This window comes from Uloborus diversus, chromosome 3 (assembly GCF_026930045.1).
Source record: "Uloborus diversus isolate 005 chromosome 3, Udiv.v.3.1, whole genome shotgun sequence".
Taxonomy (NCBI): Eukaryota; Metazoa; Arthropoda; class Arachnida; order Araneae; family Uloboridae; genus Uloborus; species Uloborus diversus.
The window spans coordinates 111848038-111872637 of record NC_072733.1 but is presented as its reverse complement, the minus strand read 5'-3'; the positions used below and the strand labels follow the sequence as shown (position 1 = coordinate 111872637).

The window sequence follows — 24600 nt, the reverse complement described above, 5'->3', positions numbered from 1 at the left end:
AAAATACTCAAAGCTGTGCTGCTTTGAACAAAATTATCATCTTATGCACAATCCTTTATATTGTTCCATGCAAAAACCACATCCAAAGCATAGATTGTAGTTAAACGTTACAAATGCACAAAATTACAAAAAATTGCCAACGCTTGTTTCCAGGTTTTAAGGAACCCTTTTTTCAATGCAGAAAAGTGAACTCATGTCTAACAAAAGTTACTTTAAAGCTCTCAGAAACATGTCTGCAAATTTTGTAAATTTTTGCATTAAGACGTTGTTCTTTTAACTTTCGTTGGACTTAAAATTGTTTTAAATACATCGGAACTATAACATAACATAAAATTTGGCGTACAATTTTCCCACCCAATTAACAAAATAATATTGTTAATTAAAACTTGTCTTTTACTGATGTAACTTTAATAACACAGCAATAAAATGCAGTGCATTAATTGTCGTGGATATTGTAGTCAACTAATAACAGACTTGTGCAAGGTGCTGCTATCTCTTAATACGGACTGGTATCATGCTTGATTGGAAATGCTCAGTCAGTGCCTTGCTCCTCTATTTTATTTGTGAACTACTTTTGAATAGGAGGTGGCAAATTCAAATTTGAATATGTTCTCTTTTGATATGCAAGTGAATCAGTGAATACCGGCAAATAAGGGATAGGTTCCATTTTCCTATAAAAGACCTGGAGAGAAATAAGAGGATGGATATATGCCATTTAGGTGGTAAAACCAATGTTTATGCATTTTTTAACAGTAGATATAAACCACTCCAAGAAGAAAAAAATTCATAGGTCGATAGAGCTTATATTAGAAATTCTGAAAACGAAAAAAAAGATTTTTTACCGAAAGTGGATATAATCCATTTTTAAAGTAAACTCCTCATACATACACACACACATATATATATATATATATATATACAGTAGAATACCTATATAACGCAATTCTCTATAAACCGCACAACTTTTCAGAAGTAAACAATAAGTTTCAAAGTTTAAAAAATCCCTCTGTTTTGCCTTGCAAAGATAAAAATTATTATGAAAATTAAATTTTGAATCAGTAATCCATCTTTTCATCTTAATTCAAAGCTTTTAAATGAAGTTTATTATTCACAGTAAACAGAAAATATCAGATGGTTCTTGAAAATGCAGCTGTTATGCAAGCCGTGAAGCTGGCAGAAGTGCAGGATAATTCGCTTTCTTTTGAGTGTGAAACATATTCATTTGTGAATGACTCATTGTATAATTAGTGCTTTAACAATCACTACAGATAAAACTCATTCTGAAGTGCTAATATATAGATATATTCTGAATATTAGTTTCAAAATTTGTGAAATGATCTATATAACGCCAAAACCTGTATAACGCAAAAGTTCAGGTCCCAAGGTGTGCGTTATAACGGTCTTCTACTGTATATATATATATATATATATTCTTCATTTTATTTATACAGATTTTCATTTTAAGTTCTTTTACTTCCTCTTAGAAAAGGTGTAAATTATGTTTATTGTATGCATATACCTTCTGGTGTTTTTAAACAACAATTTCAAAATTAATGCTCTTTATAAAAGAAAATCATAGTTATAAATAGAGCTGGAAAATGTGTTCTGTCTCGGGTTCAAGAACAAACACTATTAATGTTTTATAATAAATTGTTACGTTGGTAATGTTATTAATCTTATGAAATTTCTATGAAATGGTGCCAAGAGCCTCCCCCCCCCCCTTGGCAGCACTCCCCCTCCCTGCGGCATCCCTTGGCTACATTCTGAAACATGCACTGGTCGCACCAGTGGTATTGCAAGCATTCAAAAACACTTGGGGTGGCATAGGTGACACCACCTACTAGCATTCGGAGATGCTGCGGTCACTCTCTGGCGGTCAACCCGATTGCAAGTGCCGAGATCACATGTCATTTTTCGTCCAATCTGATCGTGTTTCAAGTTTTATGCTCCTTTTGATTGGAGCGTTGTCTGCTGCTGAACTACAACTACCGTGTTGTAACCACTAGTGTTCGGAAACACAGCTGTTCTACCAGACTTACCAGAAAAATTCCAGAGTCATCATAACCGCAACCTAACCAACCTCGTAGTGTGACCAAGGTTTCCAAACAGAGTGCTAAAGCTCATCAGGGGTGCTAAACCTCATAGGTTCACCACAGATAGCAGCAGTGAAGTTGATGAGATGCCAAGCTGTGCTGATTCTTGAGAAAATATATTGATGGTTCTATCATAAATTCTAAAATCAAGATAGAATAATTTAGTTTCAATATTGGAAAAAAAAGTACAGTCGAACCTCATTAAACTGCCTTCTTTAGAGGGATCGAAAGTAGGTGGAAGTTAAGGGTGGCAGTATAATGAGTTTTCCACAATCCTTCATAAATGCCTGGTTTCATGAAAATATATCGCACACCTAGTACAACACTGCCATACCTGCAAAAACTACTTTTTGAGAAAAATCAATTGAAATGTAATGCGCCTCAACTTAAAATCTTATAGTAACACACTGTCACATCTCAAAAATAAGGTCAGCAATTTTTTTTTTCATTTGTGGTTACCTTGCATTTTAATAGAACTAATAAAAATGCACCAGTATATATGTATATAGCTCAAAATCGACAATTTAATGACTTTTGGCAGTGTTCAATTAGGTGTGCGATATTTTCAAAGTGCAATGTTTGAAGGCCCTTTTGTAATGAACTTTGAAAAATAGCAGCAGTTGGTTTTCTTGCAGCATAAGGGGCTCGTACGAGGGGCAACTGCTCCCTCACTTTCAAAAGTAAAGGGACTTAGGCCCTCTAATTTAAAATTAACTAAGTTCCCTAAATAACTTAAGTTCAAAATTAGCAATCTGTCGAAAAATTGATACCGTAAAATCCCGAAAGTAACCCCCCTATGGATTATAACCCCCCCTTTTTTGTGGAAAGTAAAATCTCATTAAAATCCCGATTATACCCCCCCCCCCCCCCTTCGCCTGAAAATTTTCCGATCATCTTCATTTGCCACTCCCTCCAATAAAAGAAGGATAACATTTTCTGCTTTACTTGGAAAGCATTAACAAAGGTTTAGTTTCCCCCTCCATGTGCAGTTTTGCTTTTCTAAAAAAAAAGAAAGAAGGAAAACACAATGGTTTAAACAAAAAAAGAAAAAAAATGGTCTCCATGGTTTATTCCTTCCAAAATGTCTAGACTCCTTTTGATGCAAGGCCGCCTTTTTTTTTTTTTTTGTTCATATGTATTACAAAAGAAATTTATACGATTGTAATGCATTTTTTTTCCTTTTGGAAGGAGCATTTTTGTTCTGACTTGTGAAACTGAACGATCTTCAACACGGGGCCATTTTGAAAACGTGACGCCATTTTGGAAACGTGTTGCTTAAAAAGTAGCGCGAAACTTAACCTTTTAAAAGGAGAAATAATGTAATTGAATGAGTTTAGGATCACAAGAAATGTAAATTTTACTAAATCGAGTAAGAGATTTGTCTGTGTTTGCGTTCACGAACTTTGTAAAGCTCAGTTTTCGATATTATGATTTTCATAACGATTTTGCGGCCGTGATTGCGATTTTTGCTTCTATTCTGAAACAAGAACATTAAGATTTTGTTTCTTTTACTGTAACCTTATTACATTCAGTACATAATGAATTTTCAATCAATAAATTATAGGGGTTTTGCCAACTTAAGGTGCAAAATCCTTTCTTTCGAAAACAAATGGCGCCCTCATGCAATTTATTACTACTAGAAAATTATGACATGTTTTTATTAATTAATTTCTCTCTCTCTTCATTAATATTAACACTTTTTTACTTATTATTTCTTTTCTGTACTCTAATATTAATACTACTAAAAACAATTATTTTGGCTGATTTTTCAGAAAAATCTCGATTATAACCCCCCTTTCTGAAATCAACAAGTTTTGTTTTGAAAATAGGGGGGTTACTTTCGGGATTTTACGGTAGATTCAAATGTTCAAAGAAAGAAGAATTGAGGTAATGAGAAGCAAAGGGATGCAGTGAACATTTTCAAGTTTTGAGTAAAACGCATATAAAGATAACGTCCTAGTTGGACTTTCATTGAGTTTTTTTTTTTTTTTTTGTCTAAATCATGCTGTACAGCAGCATCTCACAGGACTACTAGTAATGTCTCTTGCCCAAAGACAGAGGGGAGAGGATACTACTGGTACAGGTTATCTCCATTTTTTAAATTTTGGCACTTACATCCCTTAGCTTCTCATAGCCTCAATTGTTTTAATAGTTTATGTGTTACATTTTTCTGATGTTATTATTTCATTAATTTTAAAACAGAGCTATGAATTGGAAGGAGGAAGTTTACTGTAGCTATATGTCCCGCTTTTCCAGACCATGTCTCGATTTTTTTAGAGAAGGTCATTTAATCAAAATTACATTAAAAGTCGGTTAACCCTTTCTTTTAAATGTAGCTTTAGGGGCTCCTCCTGCTAATCTGCCCTCCCGCCTTCCCCTCACCTTTTTGTTGCAGCAGCCGCTTGTGTCCTGCTGTGTGTCACCAACAGTTCTTTGGCTATTTTTTTTCTCCCCTGAATTAAAAACATATTAACAAAAAAATGATGGCTTGCCGATCAGTTTTTCTGAACCACCCAAGTTTGAAATTTTTTCGTGCACGTTTAAGATTGCTTTCGAAATCTTTGCAGAATGAAACAAAAGAGCATGATGTTCAAAGCGCACGTCTTTCTTGGCGAACTAAGAGGCTGGAGGTTGGTCAGGGGACAGTTTGGCAAGGTTTGACTGTATTGTTAAAATTGTAACCGAAGTTGTTTTAGTAATGCATAGTAACATATCCTGACTCGGGGCATGTTGGTTCTTTTCGCATAGTTCTGTTCAAAAGTTTATAAAAAAAGTTGATGATTTGAATATTTTCAAAAATATCTGAGATGATGAGAAATATTTATGGAAGCTATTAAATTTTTTGATGAGGATAAAAAATCAGACGTGGCAAAGCGGCCCAACAGGAATAGATCCCTTTCCTCCTCCCCCCATTTTTTATAAAGCTACTTAAATCAAAAGAATTCAGACATTCTATCATAGAAAACCTAGAATGACTGTTATTGAACACCGTAAATTACTGCTCGGGATAGCAGTAATGATAGCTGTTAATTTATGTGCAAAACATAATTTTATCAATTATATTAATTAGTGAAATGTTTGTTTCATTTCATATATGGCCATTTAGTGCATGTGTATGTCACAAATATGTATTTCTGTATGTAAATAACTTTGAATGAAAAGCAACTTTCTACTCTGAAATTTTTCATTTTTTTTTTATAAAAAAAGAGTTAAAAAAAAAAATTGCTGTCAGCAAAATTGATTTAACAATTTACGAAAATCAATTCTAAAGTATGAAAGAAAGGGGGGTTCATCCGAACCTAGCACTGCGACCAGATGTCTATTGTACTAGTCCCCAAACATTAGTCTTAAAACAGACCAGCAGCCGAAGTAAAATTTAGCAAACACTCAAAAGGAATATCATGAATCTCCCACAGTTCAAACAAACGATGACCAAGGTGTTCAAACCTATAGGCAGAAAACACTTCGCAATCACACAGGGTGTGAATAATAGTTTCATCATTAAAGAGGTAACCTCCGCAAATTGGATCATTACTGAAACCCATTATAGCACGGTGCTGCTTTAAGGTGTAAATAAAAGTAAGAAGACCAAAAGCCTTCCCAATACCATTTTTGTAAGGAAGCCAGTATTTTTGCCATATGATCCCCAGAGAGAATCAGGTCTGTCCTTCTTAGGATGACAAGCTGAATATGTTCAATGTCATGCCGAGGTAACATCCTCAACGGGATGGTTTCTCTCACAACAGCCATCTTAAACATACTCATTGCTTGAGCATAGATAGGACTGTGGCTGACTTGTCCATACTCATTAAGATACAGCAGTTTGTGCAGGGGAAGGAGTTGAAACCTCCAACTGAAGACGTTTGGTTTCTCCTGCCTTCTCAGGAATGGTTGGCGCAGTGACTTTCGCCTCCCATACCAGCCTCTTCTTCTCCTGCCTGTGCCAGTGCCTCAGGACCGTCGCCATAGGGAGGGTGAGGGGGGTGTCTCACCCTCCCAGTGATTTCATCCAGTCGGCAAAATCAGTTCATAAGTCGGCATTTTCAATGTTTCGGAATTTCAAAGTTTTAATTGACAGAAATTAAAAAAAAAAAGTTATCATATTCATACAAAGTTATACATCTAACCTTTTCATACTTTGCGCAAGAGAAAATAATGAATGGTGTCTCCGTTTGCATTCAGTTTTACATTGCTCACACTATGCCGATTGCTTAGTTTGCGACTGCTCATTTTGCCGAGACAATAAGCGTCCACTCAGAAAATTCAGCTAGAGTCAGCATTTTTTCTTTTTCAGTTGATTCTGTATTCTAAATCTTTGAGTAAAGTAGTATGTGGTTTGACCATGTGCGCGTTTTCATCTCAAAGCCCACCTGAAAGACATAATCAATTCGCCGACTGCTAATTGCACAGTATTCTCAATTTACCGACATTTACTTGAACAAAGTATTATTTTGCCGACACTATATCCAGGGACATCCCAAATTTAAATTCTTGGGGAAAATCCTCAATTTTCCGAATGATAAAATATGGATATGCAATGCACATATGAGAAGGGACATTCAGGAATTTTAAAAAATGCAATAATGTCTTAAAACTTGCCGAATAATCAGACAAATTTGGCCGAATAAGGACTTTTATGGAGGCCACTGGGATCTCCCAATGGGCGCCGCCTTCCTGTACTCAGTCGGCAATTTAGCTACAATCAGCAATTTTTACTTTTAGAGTGAATTCAAAGTTCACTATATCTTTGATAAAAGTTAAATGGAAGTGCATTTGGATAAATGGAAGTGCACTTTTACCTTTTCTCATTTTAACAAATTTACAATGCAAATCATGAGTTCTAATGAGTGTTTATATTGTAAATTTTAAAAAGATAATTCAATCTTAAAATATTATTTAGAAATATCTGCGAAGCTGTATCACACATTAAGATTACCTGTGAGCAGCCGAGATGTAAGATTCAAATATTTTTTCAAAAATAGTTATTCAATAAACTGTATAGAAACATACGGAAAGTCTCAGTTTAAAAACACAACTACATTAAGAAACATGATAGCTTTGGATAGTGCACAGTGGACACATTTATAAAATTGAATCATCAATAAAAAAATTCACAGCAAAGTGGAGAAATGCATAGGGTGCCGAAATGATAAAAAAAACATTAAAATAGAGAGAAGGATTTTATTACAATACAAAGTCCCATTGGTATGTATTTTTAAGTGTTTGATTTTGAAACGAACTTCTGAATACACATTCAGCACCGTTTCCCCTTTTTCTAGGCTTACGGGTAAAAACCGAAATAGTATTCTACTCGCAGGGGTTATGCCTATTTGTCGACCACACAAGTTTATTGTGTAACTAAAGCAAGACATTTGTCCGCCAATTGTAACACTCAGAAATGCCGTCGTGGAGACGGCGTGGCGTAATCGCGTGTAGGGATGACATTAGAAACGTCAGACCTTCAGGGGTCTTTTCTGTTAAAAACCTTTCTCTGGAATCTGGAACTAGGAGCTCGAGGGAAAATAATAGAAGAGTTGGATCAACTGTAGTTGTGTGCTTAGGACGGTCTGTCCGGCCCCTGCTGTGTGAACTTTCTGCCTGAAGAAGGAAAAAGAAGGTTATTGGCGTTGGAGCCTTGAAGAGATACAAGTGCATTGAGTTTGTCCGGCTCCCGAGTTTGGCAGAAAATTTGAGTGACTATCCTGCATAGCTATTTTATTCATTATGAATTTCAAAAGAAAAAAAAAGACTAGTTAAAGTTTTTGAACTTTATTCTCATGATGAATGAACAATAATTCTCATTGTGGCAAGTAAGGAAAAATCTGAAAAAGCATTTTACTTGAATTTGAGAGAAAAAAAAACTTATTGAAATGCAGCAGAAAAGGTATGATTATTTTAACTAATATTTTCAAAGCATTATTTTAATCTTTCCCTATTTACATAAATATATATATATATCTTCCGTTAAATATTGAAAAATAAGAGTTCTAAGTAAGTTGCTGGGATGAAAAATTTTTTGTGAAAAGTTTCAAAAAAGAAAAGAAAAAGAAGGGGGGGGGGGGGGGAGGGCAAATGAATGTTTTTTTTTTTAGCTCTAAAATTTCAGAAGAAAATGCAATTTAAAAATATTATTTAGGAACATTCAAACATGTACAACATCATTAAAATGACCATTTACCAAACCAAAGACAGCTGAAATGCGTTTCTAACATTTTTTCAACCAATAGAGAAAAAGAATAGCCAGAGCGTTATAGAATTGCATAACAAGTTTCAATTTTTAAAAAAACTGATAGGTAAATAAACATGATAGCTTCCTAAGGCACACCCGTGCAAAAATAAGGTAAATATGTTTCAAATAGAGGAAAAGATTCAAAATTTTCTCTAGAAAAGTCACACCAGTAACTCTAATGAGTGTTTAAAAAATGAGTTATAAAAAATTGAAGTAAAATGAAAGTTATCAAGAGATTCAGGATTTCTGATATTTAAAAAAAGTAAAAAAAGGTATCTTATTAGGTATCTCTAAAAAATACCACCTGTATTTAAAATGTTAAACGTTTGACCCTTTTTCAAGTTAAAATATAAAAGCTTTAAATTATCTTAGTCTGTAAGTTCAAAATGTTAACAGATTGTTTTAAGGTTGCATAATTTTGTACTTTAAACAATTAAAAACATTAGAGTGAAAATTGAAAATTTCGTCATGAAAAACTAAAACAGCTAAAATGTTTTTTAAAAAGAAAATCTGGAGGAGGATCTCCTACCTTTTTTTCTTTTAATAAATAAAATGATTTAGGGAAGTAGCTTAGGAGGGAGGATGGAGGAATCGCAGAACCTAACCATTTCCTTTTATCTTATGGTAATGAAATGTAATCTAAGTTGCGTTTTTAGAAACTTACTGCAGGAGGGTCCAATGAAATCAACGAAGATCGTCTGAAACTTCGTTTTTTGGCATTCAATTTCAGAAAGTTGTCGAAAGAGAGAGCCTCTGAACCTCGTTTACCACAAATGGCCTACAATGGCACTTTAAAGATCTCAATTTTCAAAAAAATTTCGATCGAAATCACTTTGTATCACCTTCTCGTAACATCACCAACAGTCGTTTAACGTTTAAAACTATATGTTTAGAACTGCAATTCAAATAACGCTTGGGGAAACACTAGCCGATACTCCTTTCTTAAATCGTGTGGTGTAGCAAAGATTCTATTTCGGAAGAGGCCCAGGTTCTTAGGTTCTTACCTCAAGGAGATTATCACATTAATTATTTTTCATTGAATTGCTAAATTGATCTCATTATAGATAATGCTAATTATTTATACCTGCTAATTATTAATTAATAGTTGTTTAAAACACCAATACACTCCTATTTGTTAAGTCTGGGTATTTTAAAAAGTGATAAATAACCTCAAAACTTATGCATGAGTTATATTCTTAACTGGAGGATAGAAATGCTGACATGTTTTCTCCTTCAGTATTTCTGAGTATGGTGTTTGGGAGCTGACCTGCTAAGAACATTGTAAACGCTATGGTTTGCTAAGTTGGATGAGGGACAGGAGTGGAAGGTCTGACCTAAACATGTTTAAAACTTAAGACCCAAAAACCATTTTTGAAAACATTACGGAACTGCTTGGGAATCGGGGGCTCGCCCCCGAAAATCTTCCAAAATTAAAAGCCGAAAAACAAGGTTATAAGCTCTCTTAGAAGCGTTATGCCCTCGGTCCTTCTCCATGGGCCCCTCCGCTGGCTACGCAGCTACCCAAATCCATCAAAGTTGTCTAGAGAATTTTTTTTTTCAAGACTTAAGTCCTTAAAATTTTTCCGGGGGGGGGGGGGGCAGCCCCCAAACATCATTGCAGATCGTGTAAAAATACATTTTTTGAACATCATTCGCAGAAAATTTCCGGGGAGAGTCTATGAAATCCACTCTTTTCCCACAACACTAAAAAATGTCATTCCCCTCTCCTTTCCTTAATATCACCAATAGTGGTCTATGATTGCCTTTCTGGAACTTTAATTTCACGAAATCGCCTAGGGAGTGACCCTGAGCCCCAGCGGAACCAAACATGACTTACTATCACCTGTTTAAGTCTTCAGTTTCGAAAAATTTCCTGAGCCTAAACTCCCCCAAACATTGTCAAAGACTGTCTAAAGTTTCATTTTTAGAATCTTCAGGGGCAGAAATCTCCGAACACCACTTTTTCTAGCTTAACATTACTAGCATGATATAACTCATTTTGCAAACTATTTCTCCCACACAAAGCAATTTCTCTGATTTTTATACTTAAAATCCCTATTTGTGCACCATGGAAATGTTCAATCAGAATCAATGTACTCAGAGATACCAAAACAAATGATTACCATGAGGGTCTCCTCCCCCCAAAATTATGTACAACATAATTAATTCACCATTATATTACAAAACTTTTTGAGTAGAAAATGTTCTTATGTGTTAAATTTTATATGGATAAAGTACGTTTTCTTTTTCTTTTTTTCGAATTTCCCCAGAATGTCTCCTCCAAAATTCCTTGTAATTCCTCACTGACATTTTCTCTAGCTAATCTGCCACTGTCCACTGGACATCTGTAAATGCCTACCCTCAGTGCCAGATTTAAGGGGAGGAGGAGACGGGGGTTGCCAAGGGCGGCGACTTTTAGGAGGCGGCAAAATCACACTATTTTTATGTTTTTTTCGTTGAAACTCAATTTTAAAACTTGAAAGATGGATAAAGGCGGCAGTTTCGATATTTGCCCCGCCTCGGAGAAAAAATGTAGATCCGTCACTGCCTACCCTTTCCCCAAAAGTATCCTTAAATAGCCTAAAACAGTGTTTTTAAAACTTTAATTTCGAAAAACCTTCGGGGAGGCCCCCGAACCCCCTATTCTTTCCTTCGCGTCAATAAAGATGGCATAAAATCTTTGTTTTTAGAAATTTCTAAGGAAGAACTCCCGAAAACCACCTTTTCTAGAAAAAAGCATATTGACTCCAGCGAAAAAAAGATGAGAATGAATCCACGGTCCTCTTGCTTCTTATATAAACCAAAGCCTAAAATCATGTTTTTAGTATGCCAATTTCTCAGAAATTTTTCGGAGGACAGCAGTCTATCTTGCCTTTAATCGAAATTAATGCATCCCCTTAGTAGCACTGAAGCACGTCTACAATTGCATGTTCCAGACTGCAATATGTAACGAATTCTGGTCAGAGACCCTGAATTTATATATATATATATATATATATATATATATATATATATATATATATATATATATATATATACAGGCCCGTGTCCAGGTTTTCATAAAGGGAGGGGTTTTAAAGCGGGGTGGGGGGAGTAAGAGTTGAATTCACTACCAACTTTGGTTTTATGTTAAGTTACTAATCCCAGCATGGCATTTATAGACCTGTAAGGACTACTGTACCATCCCCCACCCCCGCCTCAGAAGAATATTTTTGGCTGCGCAAATAGCAGCAGTATTCCTTCATTTTACATCTTCTTTTCAATCTAACCTTGTTTGTTTCTTTTTAAATCAAACCTATTTATGTTTATTACGTAGTATATTGCAATTAGTATTAAAAACTGCCCACAGATTTTTTTATAATGTAGCACATACATTAGGTTTCATATTCTGGAATAATGCTTAATAAACTAAACAAGAAAGAGCTTATGGTAGATGCAAATTACATTACTAAATACAATCAATGCATCTTTATAGCTGCAACATATACCGCATTCATCATAACCTTTTAAAGCAATATTAACGCTGTTAATGCTTTGTGTTGACAAATCATTCAGTGGTTTAGCCATAATAGTTTTTCCAAAATGTTATTTCAGCTGGTAAAGCTCTAACATTCTTAAATTACAGAAAAACTACAGAGAGAAAGGGTTTTTTGAAGCGTTGCACACAAACTTTCACATTAAAGCTATAACAGTCAGTTATAAATTTTCTTTTGGTTGATTATTTTTTCCCCAATGGGAGGGGTTTAACCCCTAAAACCCTCCCCTTGGACACGGCTATGTATATATATATATGTATATATATATATATATATATATATATATATATATATATATATATATGTGTGTGTGTGTACGTATGTATCTGTCGGGTCGGCAAAATGTTAGGAGTCAGTCGGCAAAATCAGTTTCAACACCCCCCCAAACGAATGTACCTGGCGACGGCCCTGCAGTGCCTGTTGCATTTTTGTGCACAAATGAGTACTCCCTGCCTCCCTACTGCAGAGTCGGTGGGTTGCAGACATGTACCCTCACTCTCTTGGTCGGTGGGTTGCAGACTTGCACCCTCATCTCTTCCCGCAGCAAGGTTGCTGGTTCTCTCCTTCTGCAGCAGTTTGTGCAAGGGAAGGAGTTGAAACCTCCGACCAAAGATGTTTGGTTTCTCCCACCTTCTTGGGAAAGGCCCGCCCAGTGACTTATGGCTCCTGTATCAGCCTCCCCTTCTCTCACCCGCACCTGTTGCATTTTTGTGCAAAATTGAGTACTCCCTGCCCCCTTACTGCAGAGTAGTTGGGTTGCACACCTGCACCTTCACCCCTCTCATCTAGTGGGTTGCAGACCCGCACCTTCACCTCCTCCAGCAACAAGGTTACTGGTTTTCTCCTTCAAACCAGCCTCCAGCTCCTCGGGAGCAGGGAACTGTGAGGTGTTAAACGGTCAACACCCGCACAACCACACTGTACGAGTGTAAGGCAAAATACAAAGAGGTTTCACCGGGTTCCTCGAGGGGACTGTTTAAGGCATCATACTATCCAGATGCCATCCAACCATTAGCACGGTGCCTCACACCTTAGTTTGGGTGTCCATTTTAGTCGCCTTTTAAGACATCCATGGACTACCTTGGGACTATTCTACTCCTGTCACCACACGGATAAAATCTAAGGTAAAAATTATAGTTGAACTATGATTGAACCAATTTGGATAACGTTTAGTGTTATGAGCGAGGAAACCAGTTGCTTTTGTTTCATAACCCCTGCTACTAGCTGTTATGAAACAGAAAAGCTATTTTTATGACTAGTAAATATTTTATTTAAAACTCTGTTAAGAAGAAAAATATGTATTGCATATATATTTTTATGTTTAGCACTTTGTGTTACCTACGAAAGTATGACTCAAAAAAAACTAGTTTTATTTGTAAAAAAAAATTCCACTTTTCCCCCAATTTTTCCAGAAAATACCCAGAAAAAAAACTTTTTTCCCCTGTTTCAAAATTTTCGGAAATATAACTTCTCTAATTCTACTATGTACTATGTAGTACCATTTTCAAAAATGTTTAATTTTAATGCTACATCTAATTTTATTTCAAAAATATTATGTGAAAAGTAATTCTGTTTAACTAGCAAAACTAAAGTATTGGTTTGCAATTATTGTTTTTTCTACACATTTTCACCCAAACTTATGTTGTATTTCATGTACCTAGTGTTATTCTTTTAGTTCATGTATTCTTCATAACACTGTGCGGTAAAAAAAAGACCTTCAAAATGCTTCAAATAATTCTTGCTGATTCCTATGTTACATGACGACCTGAATCGAAATATGACCACTGTTTCACCCTACACATTCCAATTTTTGGAAATGTTGTTCCCCCCCCCCACTAATTTTTTAGTTTTTGACAGTTTCATAGCCATTATTTTAATTTGGGGGAAGGGAGCATTATATTAGTCTTTAACACTTCTGAAGGGCTAGAGAGGTGCAAAGCTTAAAAGCATGAACATTTGCAGCAAGTTGGGAGACTCAATGAGGGATTCTCCTCTAAAATATTTAAAAAATCATCAAAACCGATCTTCTTTTTTTTTTCTAAGGGTTTGTTTCAAAAAAAATTTCTCTTCTTTTCGGCATAAACCCAGAGTATAGAATTTGCCCGCATGAGCTCCATATCCGAAAAATTCCACATTGTGAAAAAAAATTTTTTTTTTGAAGCTTCCTTTTTTTGCATATTCAGTGTAATATGGCTGATCTTCAGTTAAGATCCTTCCTGAGTTATTCAACTTAATTCAAAGACATAATTAAGATTAAAATGCTCTTAAGTATGTTTATACAGGGTTGCCACGCCATAGGGAAACCTGAAGAAACAGGAAAAACACAGAAAATTCAAAAAACTACAAAAAACAGGAAAAATCCAGAGAATTTTGAAATTTTCCTCCAAAAGCTGGAAAATACAGGGAAAATATATTTTTTTAAAAAATGAAGTTGTAAAAATCAAAGCCCAAGTAGTACATAAACTACCTGAAAAGAATAAATAGTAATAATAATAATAATGATAATATTAATGAAGTTCGGAAATCAAGTAAAATAAAAAATGGTAATTTTCCTTTTTTTTAAAAGTAAATATTGAAATGTTGATCATAAAAACAATTTTTAAAAATTTTTTTTATTTAAAATGTATCTTGAATTTCATGGTAATTGGTTATGAAATTAATCGTAAATATTCATTGTTCTGCTTAACTTTTACACTTTTAAGTCCAGATAATGAATGATTAAGAGAAGGCATTTTTTTTAAAAACTTGCATAATAGATTAAATATATTCAATCACCATGTTATTATTTCAGTTATTATGAATTCCTCTTTATTTCCTCTTGTTTATTTATTAATTTATTTTTTGTTTCGATTTTATTCCCTGTGGTGAATTTATATTAATGTTTTTTTTTTCAAACATCAGTGTTCGCTTGTTTGAAATGTTTCATTTTCATGCAGGCGAAAACACAGGGAATTTTTTTCTCCAAATGAAGATTAATATTTCTGGGGATGCATTGCCCCCAATATTTTTCGCTATATCAAGAAGTGATAAACAATGGAACCAGTGCATGCCCAGAAATATAAATATATACATAAATGATACTTCATAAACATATCTAAGTTCATTTCTAATCATAATTATGTCTGGGAATGTAAGTTTAGTAATACAGGTAAGTTCTTTACTGAGGATCTGCAATATACGACTTTAACTATGCAAAGTGCAATGCTTCCAATATTTTCTCTATTTCAATTTTACAACGTTAAATTTTTTTCTGACATGAAGCTCATAGGAATGAGTCCTACACTCTAGTTTTATGCTGAAAAATAAGTGAAAAAAATTGTTTTACAATTTTTACTTCCTTTTCCAAAAAAGAAAGTATTGTATTCGCGAAAAAATTTTCAGTCAAAATTCGGCCTTAAATTCCATTTTGCACCCCCCCCCCCCCCGAATTAATGTTGAGTTTTTTTTTCAACCCGACCACAAGCGGATAAGTGCCTAAGAACGTACAAACACCCGAAATATCCATTTTGACATTCTTCGAGTTAAATACAACGACTTTTCTTGTGACGTGCGTATGTATGTCGCATAACTCAAGAATGGTATGTCCTAGAAAGTTGAAATTTGGTACATAGACTCCTAGTAGGGTCTAGTTGTGCACCTCCCTTTTTGGTTGCAGTCGGGTGTTTCTAAAGGGGTCTTTTGCCCCTTTTTGGGGACAAATCATTGTTAATTCTGATGTAAACTCAAGTGGTGTTATAATTTGGCGGACACTTGGCGATAAATCGCCAGTCTTTTGGTCGCCAGCTTGGCGACAAATTTGGCAATTTTTTTTTTTAAATTTAAAATTTGGTTTCAATTTGGCCATTGTTGGTGATATTTAGAGAGTAAACTATTGAATCACATTAAAATTGCCAATAATGGGGAAATGACATTAAATTGGAGTAAAAGGAAGTCATGTGGTGCACACATCAGCTCTTAATTATTTATTTTTGTCATCCTCGAATGTCTGCAGGAAATTTATAAGGAATGCATTGGTGACGTTACGGACAAAGCTAGCTCATATTTTATTAGAAAAATATTTAATTTTCAACTTTACTCCATGAAAAAAGTAAGCGTAAATTTTCCACTTTTTTTTGGAGGTAGAAATTTACTGCCAAAAATACAAATATACAAATACAAATATAATGACCAGCTACAGGCCCTAGGCCCAGCTAGGCTGGTCTTAGTCAGTTTATTAGTTCCCAATGAAGATCAATGGCCTTCTTAAAGCTATCCCCCCAATTGCTCATTACCGCCTCTTCCGGTAAGCTGTTCCAAGTGCCCATGACTCTACTAAAGTAGTAATTTTTCCTAATTTCCAGGTTAGCCTGAGATTTGAATAGCTTAAAACAATGACCCCTTGTCCTGCTTTCTGTGCAAAATTTAGCCCATTAGCATGATATAGAAAATAATATTTCAACGCATCTTTTATTCTAAAATAAATAGTTCTTTACTTAAAATACACCGCCAGCTCAGTTATTCCATCCGAGCCCTAAAGCTAAGGTACCTTAGCTTTGCCATCAATCTTTGAGTTGAACCGCACCATTGTTGCGGTCGTTCATCTGGTTTGCTAATTCTGCATTAGCTACCAGTTTGTTTGGCTCTCTTGGTTCCCTTAAGAGATTTTTCCCCTCCAGCTCATGTGATTCCCATTCTGGGCCGATGAGTGCTAAAAAGCACGAAACTGCAGTCCTCGGATGGAATAACTGAGCTGGCGGTGTATTTTAAGTATTTCTGCCTTAGCCCTGGCTTTAGGGCGGTAACTTACTACAAAATAGTTCTTTCTTTCTGTACTGTAATTACCAATTTTTTTTTCATTTTGAAAAAGCTAAGTCTTGTTAACTATTTCATTTTGTACCACATTCCCCTACAAAAGAACAGTTCTTCATTTAGATATAGTTTTTGAAAATCAAGTTGACTGCCTTGATGAGATTTTTTTTTTTTTTTTTGAACGGTGGAAGGGGGAGGGTACGTAAAAACTGCTTCTCTGCCTGTTTTGATGACTCCCCCCCCCCCCCATGAAGAAAAGGTACATAAATTGAAAATAAAATTCCTTTTATGACAGTTTCAGGTCATACTTTATTGTAAACCTTAGGTGCATACCTATAAGTTTCATTATACAATAGGGTGGGCCGAAAAACACTTTTTTTCTTCCGATGATGGTTCGTGCGGAAAAGGTGCCATTGATAGAGCAATCTTTTATCAGTCTAATTTCGATGACGGACAGTGCGGAAAAGTTGCAATTTGTGGCACTAAATTTCCATTAAAATTTCGAAGTGTGTGATATAATTCCTTCCGTTGCCACATATCTATAGAAATTCAGACAGTTTCCTTTATTTTTAACGTTTTTACTAAATTTTGTCAAAATATTAAAATTCTGTTTTCGCCGTTTTTATCTGAAATAATTATGTTGTTTGTCACATATGATGCATTTTTAGATGCTTAATGTGTAATAAATTAACACCCTGGTCCTTTTTGACCAATCAAAGAACCCCGTAAAATTTGAATGGGCCCAGAATGTTCATCTTTCTATTCTACTTTTTAAATTTATGATTTATCTTAAGTGTGTATCGATTATAAAACTATTTCAATGGTGTAGTTATTCAGTAGTGCTTAAACCATTCTAAACTACTGGGCTTATTTCTTTTTAGTTTTTCTTCTTTTTTTTTTCTTTTTTTGGTTTTTACGCAGTTGGGTTTTTGTTTTTATTTTATAATTATTTTTTCTCCTAACTTTAGATGCATTTACCCCCGTATCTTTAAACTGCCGCCCTTTCCTATCTTCCTTCAAATTTCTATGTCAACTTTTAATTTAGTAAGATAGAAAGAACAGAAATAGGGTGAATTAATAAAACTTAATGGAAATTTAATTCCGAGATCTGTTTTGTGCAATATATTGCTTTAGACCAGCGGTGGGCAACCTGTCGATCGCGATCGACCGGTCGATCTCGAGCTTATTTTGAGTCGGTCGCTGCAATATTTTGAGTCTTGCTTTTTGTCTGAGTAGAATTATTAAACATTAATTTCTGGAACCAAGTTCAGCTTAACGTCTGAATCAAAAGTTATTTGAAAATTTTCCACTTTTTGTAGTCACTGAAACTTCTTTAGTCACTATTTAATCAATTTTAAAGCATACATTATATTTGTAAATGAATATATTTTTTTATTGGTTAAGAAAATATTATTTTAGCAATTTAAAACTACTACTTAATAGGTATCTAAGTATTTTTAATAAGAGTTATCGAACAATTTGAGGTCATCCAAAAAGTCCCAATTTAATCATGTATGCAAAGCATCCGTTTTGGTCTATAGTGTATGCATTATGTCCCCCCCCCCCTTCCTCCTTCCACAAATCGATTTTGTGTTCACATTAAAGTTGGAAAGTAGATTTTCAGTCAATTTAGTTTGCCGACCGCTGCTTTAGACCTTTAGAGGGAAGATAGAGTAGTCGGGGGGGGGGGGGGGGCTACGGGGGAAGAAACTGCAAATTGTGATAAAATTATGAAACTCGGCATGCTTGTAGACATTGTATAAACAAAAGTTTTAGGAAGGGGAGGCATTCCAAAATCCCCCCCAAAACCCCCCTGGCAGCCATTTTTGGTCCAAAACCAAAAACGGCGATTCTTTTTAAATTTTCGTTATTATAATTTTTTAAATCATTGGTTGTGTCATTCCATGGATGTTTATTACATTTTTTACTATTTTAAAACTCCAAAAAATGTCTAATTTCAGAAATAACTTCACAAAAAGTTTTTTTTTTTAATCGATATTTTTAAATTGTGAGTTTCCTGAAGTGAATTTCCCCCCCCCCCCATAATAGATTTACAGGTTTCTAAAGTTGAAGATACATTACATTAGTGTTATATCAAAGTAGGGTTCCAGTTATCCGAACTCTAATTGCCCGAACTGTCCAATTATCAGGTCACGATACCCTCGTTTTAAATGACTGAGCACGCATAATTGAAACTATTTGCGAAGGGTATAATAGAATAAGGATTTGAAGAAAAAAGGGTGAAATTAATTTCAAGACAACATAATTCTAATAGAAAGAAATTTAAAGTTTAATTTTAAATTTCTGTTCATTATTATTATTACTATTGTTGTTGTTGTTAATTCACCCTCACACCATTGATCATCAGTAAGCTTTTTCTCATTTTATAAAAAAAAGGGAAAAAAAACATATGTATATATATATATATATATATATATATATATATATATATATAAACAAATGCAAGTTTTGGAGCACCATATTTTAGCTGGTGCTTTTAAAATTAAAGTTTATTAGATCATAGATTTCAACCAACTTTAGTATCTTTACTGAAACTTTGAAGAATTTGATTTTGTGTGCGTGTGTAGTGTTTTTTTTTTTTTTTTCATTTTATTGCTATACGCTATACATATACTTTGGTAACTATGCTGGATGGTTACCAGTTTTTATTCAAGATCTTTTTCTTTAACCCACAAACCTTCCAGACGTACACAAAGATTTTGAAAAAGGAACGTTTGTTGTAAAAAAGACAATGAACGTGTTTTCTGTAATTCGATCGCACCATGCTTAGCAAAACAATGCGATAGTGAAAGGAGATGGTGGGGCTATTGGTCTTTCACAGATCCAACTGCATTAAGAAGGTGGGTGTTGGCTGGTCTTCAAATTATCGATTTAATTACACAGTTTGAAAAAGTTACCTCTGCTGATTTAAAGCGCTGTATATGCGCAATGAAGAAATGTTAAGTTTCCAAAGCATGTTTTCAAGAAAGTTTTTGAAGAGAAATAACTAAACATGAGAATCCATTTTTAGAGTCATCGAAAGAATTATTTCCATTGGAGACGAATGTAGCAGTAGACGAAAAATATGTGGAGCAACTGATGAAGATTGGACAAGTTGAGGAAAAAAAAAACAGTGCAACAAATTTATAGAGAAAAGAGTTGTGACTCGAAAGACACTTTATGTTCACGGGTAGAAAAACAGTAACTTTTTAGCATTTCATTTTTCCAGAAAAATAAGTAAGTCTGCTCTTTACTGAAAAGATTAAAATCCGATACAGATTCGTTTTCAAAGCTTTTCATTATTTGCAATACCGTAAATTTCAACGTAGTTGAATTTCTCCTCTATGAAAATCAACCTCACCCTCCATCGATTTCAATAAATGGAGCTCTTTGAACGGGAAATAAGTCTGGTCAATAACATTCCTGCTCAGTGAGTGAAATTATAGTATTCCTACTGATGAAAACAACTCGAGAGAAGAAGAAACGAGTTAAGATGGGATGATGAAGATGCAAATGATGAAAACTAATTTTAAAATAAGTGCAGTGAGATACATTGAGACGCCATTGTCTATGATGGTTCTTTCATCGTTCACATAAAACGACCTCGGACAGAAAATTTTTCGGTGGAGTATCTGCATTCTTTTCAGGATACAACAAATAAGACATATAAGAGGAATAAGAGAAAGGTATCATTTTAGAGAAAATGGTTTGCTTTCTAAGAACTGGTTCAGTTTCTACCAAAGGCAGTTAAGACAGAATTGTTTTCCATGATAGCACTAGCTATATGATCTTATGTTTGCTCTTAATGATGTGACGGTGATTTTCATCGAATAAGACATCTCTAGTGCCATAAAATCACGAGGAAGCTAATTTCTGAATTTTCGTTCATGTTTTGCATGTTGCAATAAGAGGACACATGAGCATATTCGTTGGAACTGTTGACAACGATGCTTCCATCAGCTGTACAAAAAGGGGGTAAAGAAGATTTTGGAGCTGGAAAATACTTTCGATTTATACTAGTCCAAGACTTAGCGTACAAATTCGGTCAGCAAAAATCAGTTGTTCTAAGAGAATTCCACTCATTCTCAGCGGAACTCTCATGGTTACCTCTTTTCTTGCAGATCGGAAAAAAGTGACGATGTGGAAATGATGAAAAGACTATCCTGATGTTATTGGTGTATTTTCATATATATATCCTAACCTAAAAAAAATGCACACCCAATTAAAAATTTCAAATATCTTAGCGATTCATTAATATTTGCTACTACTAGTCTTCGTGCAACTTGCCGTCCGTAAATGTTGCTGGAAACTGTTTTTCCACCAGCGAACAATGATCAATGAATAACTTACCACCCACAGCTGAAGCCCTAAAACAAGTTGTTTAGTGCTTATCAAGGTGGACATCGGTGGGGCATTATGTCCAAAAATTTAGCCTTAACTTCAATTTATGATTGGGGTTTTACAGTAACTGATGAAAAGCACATTCTTATTTGTTTGAGTTTGCCCAAAGTTTCAAGCTCTTGCTGAAAGCGAATTTACGTTATGCAAGTGTAAAAAAAACTCCTCTCAAATAATTTGTGGGTGCTTCAAAAATGGACTTATCTAAACCTATGCGTAAATACTGCAATGGAAAATGTTATGTACTTGTGTAAATTACTTGTAAATTCAAACGTTTTAAATTGCCTCCTATATAGTCGTTGTATGCATCACTTAATCAGATTTGTATTGCAATTTAGTAGTAGTTTTTGTAACAGTGAATTATATTTCAATAAATAACAATTTTATTGATAGTAAAAATATTGCTAGCTTTATTAACATAGCACTAAACTTCTTATTGTAGTAATTAAATATTTCTTCCTCTTACATCGTTTAAAACATAGAACAAACGCCTCAAATCGTCTAATGAGAAAAAACTTGAAACTTGTTTTAAAGCGTTTAATAATAATAAAGATTGGAGTTCTGTAAGAACAACGTCCGTGCCCCCTCCCCCTTATTTCAAGTGTACGTATGACTGATAAAACTGCAGAATGTGAGTGAACTTCCAAAAAATTGCGCACTTCATTTCCAAGTGTTTGAAGTTTTTTTTTTTTTTTTTTTTTTTTTTTCCCACCAATAATGACAATTGATTTCGTTTTAACTAATCAAAGTGCTGTACTTATTCTTAAACAGGAATTCAAATGTTTGTTTCAAGTTTTGAAAAATTACTAGCTTTGTTTATGGTTTTTAATTTCTAGTTTTATTCTTAGTTTTGTCATCAATTTTTAATAGTAAACTTTAAGACATAGGTTCGGATTTTCAGATGTTTTGGATTTATGGGGTTCGGATTATTGGGTTCTACTGTAAATGAGTTGATTTTCCTTAACACAGTGCTTTAAAATGCATAAAAAAACATTTCTCAAACGACCCCTCAAGAAATGTTAAAGACTTTGAATAGTTGAAGTTTTGTATAAAAAATCATGTTTTTAAAATTAATTTTAAAATTAGGAGGTTTAGAGATATTTTGATGACTTTTTATGCTTTAGTAAGCATAATAGAACTCACAAAAGAAGATACAGTGGGTATTTTTCAAAAAACAAAAAAAGAAAAGTAGTTTTGGATTTTTGACCAAAAATGGCTGCCAGGGGGATTCTGGGGGGGACTTTGAATTGACTCCCCTTCCAAAAATGTTTGTTAGTACATTGTCTACATGCATGCCAAGTTTCACGATTTTATCACAAAATGCAGTTTCAGGCTATATTTTCTACCATAGCCCCTCTACTAAAGACCAAAAGTTACACCCTGAATTCGCAAATTTGGCTGTCTCGTAACGTCAGAAGACTATACTTCGTTTCACATTAAGTTGGCACTGAAGGGAAAGCTAGGCGAGCCGAATTGCAGTCGTTGTCAAGGAAACGAGGTTACTCTGCGTAGGGCGCGTGCCAGTCAGCGGCGCGACTTGCCGAATTTGGCGAGGGAAAAAAAATAATTTAAACTACCAAGAACGAAACAACAAAAAAATTTCATATTTTTATCACAAATGCAAGGTTGTGAATGGGATTTCATTTTACAGCGGCGGAGAGTTATCGGTCACAAAGTAATTAACAAATAATTCATGCCAACCATTACTTCGGAATTGGGAAAAGGTGCCATTCTGTCTTTTTATACATATGTATATGAATCAAAGAAGTACCTTTGTGCAGAAAAGTAAAAGAAAATGTAACAGCGTTAAATCGTTAAAAAGAGAACAACAAACACCTGTTTTGAGGTTTCAAGGAGCCCCTTTTTCATCGAAAAAAAAAAAAGATTGTGCTCACTTTTCTGCATTAAAACTGGGTGTTCCTTGAAACCCCGAAACACGTGTCTGCAATTCTCGGCAAATTTGTTGCTTTATTCAACGTTGTTTTATTGTCTAAAATAATATACTTCAACCCTGTATAAGCGTTTTCCTTTTATACACTCTAGTAAAAACGGTAAAGATCAAAGATTAAATCTCCAGTTTTGATTTAAAAAAAAATTAAAAAAAGATCGCCCTTTTAAAAAAATTCTATTCAAATAAAAAACTTAGAAACTTCATGGAAACAATTAGCTATTACTGCATTCCGGAGCTTAGAAAAGATATTAATTTTGAATTTTTCAAAAAAAAAAGGTCGATTTTAAGCTCAACTTATTTATGAAAAAAGTTAAAAATAATAAACGAAAATGCATCGAGGTTTGTGCAAATAGAAAAGTTATGGCACTCAATTTTGCGTGACTGTGAAAGTATATGACTAACCCCGAAACTGAATATATTAAAAATTATTTTACTTACCTTAGCGTAGTTAATGCATCCTACTTTATAAGTATACTTTGGGAGTGAGTAAATTTACTTCCTATAAAAAATTAATTTGAGGAGGGGTTCTAAACCTCGAGGGGGTGGGGCGAATTAATTTCGTATTTCGAGAGAGATGTGTATGTTTCAAATTTAAAATGAAAAGTAAAACTTCTTCATGCAGCAGTTCATCGGTGTAAATTTGTAATAGTGTATCTGTACATATATGAGAGCATTTTATTTTTTTTCCTCCGTAAACTTTTCAAACGAACCAAAAAAAAAAAAAAAAAAAAGACTTTTGCCGTAGCAAGGATTTGTACACAACAAGTATTCATTACATTCAAACAAAATTCGGCTTTCTTCCATTTTTTCACAATAATTTTCTTGAAGTTTGGGCTCATTATGTAAGAAGCGAAAGCTATTTAAAACTACCAAGTAAATAAATCTCAAATTCAAAGAAAAAAAAAAATCCCGGTGTATTTGTAATTTCAGCATGTAAATAATTGAAAACTAATACTTTCATTTCATTTTTTATTTCTTACTCACGAAAACGGTTTTTAAAAATGTATTCTATTGCTTGGAAATAACGATGAAAAGCATAAATGAGAAAACAGACCAGGCGGAAATAGGGAAAACGCTTTGACCACAATGTGGAGAGTTCATTCAAGAGTCATAATGACAATCAGATGTTTTTCCTTGGGCGATGCGAAGTGGGGAGAAACGAGTTCTGGGGGGTTTGCCAGTCCACAGGAAGCCCGCCAAGGTTAACCTTCAAAACTCAAGTCTTCGCCAAGACAGAAGTCGAGTTACGGCGCTTTGATTTTCCTGTCGTAATCAACTTCTTACAAATTAAGCATATTTAACACACAACAACTTCAACTATATGTCTCAACCACATACAGTCTCTATTTTTTTCACATCATTTATGAATTTACACCCGTTTAAACCTCCAAATTTACTAGAACTACTTCTCGTCGCGGAGTAGCACATCTCGTACCTTTCCCTTCAGTGCCAACTTAGATTGGAACATACTAGTGTAGGTTTCGAAACCGGAAATGTTTTTGCCAATCTTTCGTGTTGTTAGGAGAAAAGGGTTGGAGAGAGGGGTCGGGGCTGTGGCCTCTCCTGGTGAATTTTTCAAAAATGATATCAAAATCAAAATGTTTG

The 24600-nt window shown here is 34.4% G+C and overlaps 1 protein-coding gene across 1 annotated transcript in view; it reads left to right on the top strand.

The window, feature by feature from the left end:
• LOC129218045 (cytoplasmic polyadenylation element-binding protein 2-like) overlaps positions 1–24600 on the top strand; it is a 172583-nt gene that overhangs the window by 1834 nt on the left and 146149 nt on the right. The window lies entirely within an intron of this gene.